The sequence below is a fragment of the Vombatus ursinus genome, unplaced genomic scaffold (genome assembly GCF_900497805.2).
Source record: "Vombatus ursinus unplaced genomic scaffold, bare-nosed wombat genome assembly UNPS02015030.1, whole genome shotgun sequence".
Classification (NCBI taxonomy): Eukaryota; Metazoa; Chordata; class Mammalia; order Diprotodontia; family Vombatidae; genus Vombatus; species Vombatus ursinus.
Window position 1 is genome coordinate 2,798,284 of NW_020954808.1, and position 4,890 is coordinate 2,803,173.

Below are 4,890 nucleotides of genomic sequence, written 5' to 3' on the forward strand. Positions count from 1 at the left end.
ACCCTCCTTAAGCCAAATCTGATGAGAATAAGATTCACTTATTCCCTCTCACCTTCCCCCATTTCCCCTCCACTATAAGAACCTTTTTTTTCTGTTTTTTTTTGTGGGATAATTTACCCCATTCTGCCTCTCCCTTTCTCCTTCTCCCAGTATAATCCTCTCTCACCACTTTATTTTATTCTCCAGATATCACCCCTTCATCTTCAACTCACCCTGTGCCCTCTATCTATCTATCTATCTATCTATCTATCTATCTATATACATACATGCATATAATTTTTTCCCTCCAACTACCCTAATACTGACAAAGGTCTTATGAGTTACAATATCATCTTTCCATTCAGGAATGTAAATAGTTCAACCTTAATAAGTTTCTTATGATTTCTCTTTCCTGTTTACCTCTTCATGTTCCACTTGAGTCTTGTATTTGAAAGTCAAATTTTCTATTCAGCTCTGATCTTTTCATCAACAATGCTTGAAAGTCCTCTACTTCATTGAATAACCATTTTTCCCCCTGAAGGATTATACTCAGTTTTGCTGGGTAGGTGATTCTTGGTTGTAATCCTGTCTCCTTTGCCCTCCAGAATATTATATTCCATGCCCTGTAGTCCCTTAATGTAGAAGCTGCTAAATCTTGTGTTATCTTGATTGTATTTCCACAATACTTGAATTGTTTCTTTCTGGCTGCTTGCAATATTTTCTCCTTGACTTGGGAACTCTGGAATTTAGCTACAATATTCCTAGGAGTTTTCCTTTGGGGATCTTTCAGGAGGACATCGGTGGATTCTTTCAATTTCTATTTTGCCCTCTGGTTTTAAAATATCAGGGCAGTTTTCCTTGATAATTTCTTGAAAGATGATGTCTAGGCTCTTTTTTTGATCATGGCTTTCAGATAGTCTAATAATTTTTAGATTATCTCTCCTGGACCTATTTTCCAGGTCAGTTGTTTTTCCGATGAGATATTTCATATTGTTTTCTAATTTTTCATTCTTTTGGATTTGTTTTACAGTGTCTTGATTTCTCATAAAGTCACTAGTTTCCAATTGCTCTATTCTAATTTTTAAAGAAGTATTTTCTTCAGTAAGCTTTTGGATTTCCTTTTCCATTTGGCCAATTTTGCTTTTTAGAGCATTCTTCTCCTCATTGGCTTTTTGGACCTCTTTTGCCCTTTGGGTTAGGCAATTTTTTAAGGCATTATTTTCTTCAGTATTTTTTTTGGTCTCCTTTAGCAAGCTGTTGACTTGTTTATCATGATTTTCTTACATCACTCTCATTTCTTTTCCCAGTTTTTCCTCTACTTCTCTTACTTGCTTCTCAAAATCCTTTTTGAGCTCTTCCAAGGTCTGGGACTGATTCATAATTTTCTTGGAGGCTTTGGATGTAGGAGCTTTGACTTTGTTGTCTTCTTCTGGTTGTATGTTTTGATCTTCTTTGTTATCAAAAAAAGATTCTATGGTCTGACACTTTTGTGAGTTTTGCTCATGATCCCAGCCAGTTACTTGAGTTAAAAACTGTTTGTTAAGGTAGAGGTCTGCTTCCAATGTGGAGAATGTACTGTCCCAAGCTTCGGGGGTTTGTACAACTGTTTTCAGAGATACTTCTAGGGACCTGTAAATTTTCAGTTCTTCCAAGGTGGTACGATAAGGGTCAAGGTGTTTACTCCTTTCCTGACCTGTGCTCTGGTCTATGAATGACCACAAGCCCTCTTTTCTGTCTTGGAACTGGGAGGAGGATTCCCTCTCCTCTGCCACTACATGCTCCACCACGCCAGTGCTCCTCCTGGCCCCAGGACCGCCACCCAGAACTGTGACCCAGATCCAAGCGTGTTCAAAGAAAGAGAATCCTTCACAGGCAAAGAGATCCCTGTGATCCCCCTCTGATCAGCCACTCGATTCCCCCTCAGTCTGTGAGCCGGAAGCTCAGGAGGCAGCTGCCACCCTGGGGCTGGGACCTAGCTTCTCTCTTTCACCACAGTCACACTTTTCCCACTGACCTTCTAAGTTGTCTTTGGCATTAATGGGTTGACAAGTCTGGAAACCCACACAGCTGCCTGCGATTTAGCCCTCTGAGGCCTGCTCCAGAGTCCCTGTGGCCTGCGCGCCCACGCCGCACTGCGCTCCTCTCCCAGTCTGGCACGATATACTTTTCCAATCAACCATCCAGGCTGTCTTGGGCTGGAAATTTGCTAAACTGTCTCTTTTTGTGGGTTCTGCTGCTTTAGAATTTGTTTAGAGCCATTTTTGTTTACAGGTATTTGGACGGGTTTGGGGAAGAGCTCAAGCAAGTCACTGCTTTCACTCAGCCATCTTGATTCTGCTCCCCCTTAGACGTCTTAAACTCGCCATGTCCAAAACTGAACTCATTCTCTTCCCCCCCAAACCTTCCCATGTGCCCTTTTACTGTTGAGGGCACCACCATCCTCCAAGCCACGAAGTTCACAACCTAGGCATCTATCTGGACTCTTCATTCTCTCTCAACCAGGCTGTCCCCGTGTCCAATCTGTCGCCAGGGCCTGTGGATTTTGCCTTTGGGACATTTCTTCTTGGCGCCCCCCTCTCTCCTCGACACTGTGCCCAGCCTGGTGCAAGCCTTCATCACCTCCCCATTGGATCACTGTGGTAACTGCTGGTACGTCTGCCTGCCACAAGGATCTCCCCACTCTAATCCAACCTCCATTCAGCTGTCAAAGCCAGGATCTTCCATGTAACTCCCTTACTCATCTGCTCCCCATTACCTCTGGGATCAAACATAAAATACTGTTTGCCTTTTAAAGTCCTTCACATCCTGCCCCCCTCTTACCTTTCCAGTTTTTTCATACCTTAACTATCCCCAAGTACTTGGAGATCCAGAAATATCGGTTTTCTTTGCCATTGTTTCTCACATGTGAGACTCCCATTTTTCACCTCTGGGCATTTTCCCTGGCTGTCCTCCATGCCTGGAATGCTTTGCCTCCTCATCTCCTTCCCCCAGCTTCCCAGGCTTCCTTCCAGTTCCTGCTAAAATTCCTGCCTTCTGAGGGAAGCCTTTCCTGATCCCCCTTAATGCTAGTGCCTTCTCTGTTGATTATTTCCAATTTATCTGTATATTGGCTTGTTTGTATATTGCATACTGTCTCCCCCAGCAGACCGTGAGCTTCTTGAGGACAGACACTGTCTTTTGCCTTTTTTTTTTTTTATCATCCGCAGAGCTTAGCAAAGTGCCTGGCACTTAATAATTGTTTATCGACTGAGTTACTGATTGCCAGGCAATGTGTTTCATGATTGTTGTTGTTAAGTTGTGCCTGACTCTTCATGACCCCATTTGGAGTTTTCTTGGCAGAGATGCCAGAGTGGTTCACCATTTCCTTCTCCAGCTCATTTTACAGATGAGGAAACTGAGGCAAACTGGGTGAAGTGACTTGCTCAGGGTCACACAGCTAGTAAATATCTGAGGCCAGATTTGAACTCAAGTCTTACTGACTCCAGGTCCAGGCCTCTATCCATTTCACCACCTAGCTATCCCCAGATTTTCCCCTTCAGACCCCATGAATTCCTTACAGTACAAGAGGAGAAAGTTTTCAAAGTGAGGACAGGGTGATCATGACCAGAGGGGTTTAGGGGATGGGCTAGAGCTTAGGGTTGACCATGGGGTGAGGGTGGGAGTAGTCTGGTAACTCAAGAAGGATCCTCCCAGCTGATCCCACCAATCCTGGGCACCCCTGAGTGTCTCTGGGACAGGCCAGCGAGAAGGGGCTTCTGTGGGAGGAAGCCCAGAGCCAGTGGAGGTAGCAGGCAAGGCCCCTCAAGGATGCTGACCCTAGGGCACAGCCTCACAAGCTAGCTGCTATTCCCAGTTGTGGGAGGTCTTCTATTTGAGGCACACTCTCAGTGGGACATTTGCTAAATGACATAGACAAAAAAATTCCAGGATGAAAAGGCATAGAGAAATTTGAAATCAGTACCCTTGGAAGGAGTAGCCACATGGGAAAGGGAAGGGAATAAGCATTTATTTAGTGCCTACTGTGTGCCAGGCACTGTGCTAAGCACTTTGCAAATATTATCTCATTTATCCTCACAATAACCCTGGGAGGGGGGTGGTGTTATTATTAATATCATCCCCATTTTACAGATGAGGACATTGAGGCTGGTAAAGGTGAAGTGGCTTGCCCAGGGTCACAGAGATAGTGGTTGAGGCTGGATCTGACGACTCCAGGCCCACCTAGCTACCTCTAGGCATAGAGACCTGAGGAACGCCAAGAAGGTGGGAGAGTGCAATGGCAGGTGGGGGGGGGGGAGTCTAGAGATGGTGGAGAACCGGGAACTTGAGAAGCAATAGTGAAAACTTCAGGGGCCGTGAGATCTTGAGCAGAGGAGGCTGACCAGACTGGCCTGGGGGCTTAGAACTGGGAAGGCACCTTAGCCACTACGCAGCATAACCCCTTCTTTTTCTAGCAGAGGAAACTGAGGCTTAAAGGGGAAGGGCACTTGCCACTGGCGGTGGGGTCACTACAGACACAGCCGGGATCCAAACTTGTCTCCCTTTTCATAATAGCAAGCTGCTTGACCAGCTCTGTGCAGGACTCTAGGAGCCGGAGGACAGCAGAGCAGGAGCAGCCTATAACCTCATCTTCTGAATCATCATCAGGGAGGAAGGGGGAGTGGGATGGTGATCCCCACCCCTAGGGCAGCCCATATGGCACCAGGAGACCCAGAAGAAAAGCGCAAGGCTTTGAACCAACAACAGAGGCCTTTACTAGCCATGCCTCTCTAATGGGGCAACACCTTTCTGTGACTGAATTAAAGGAAGCAATGTGATTGGCTGAACAGACAAATTAGCCATACCCCCTGAGGGTTTTAAATTTGGTAAGCCCCAGAAAAAGGGAGGGGGGAGAGAAGGAGAGAAAGAGAGAGA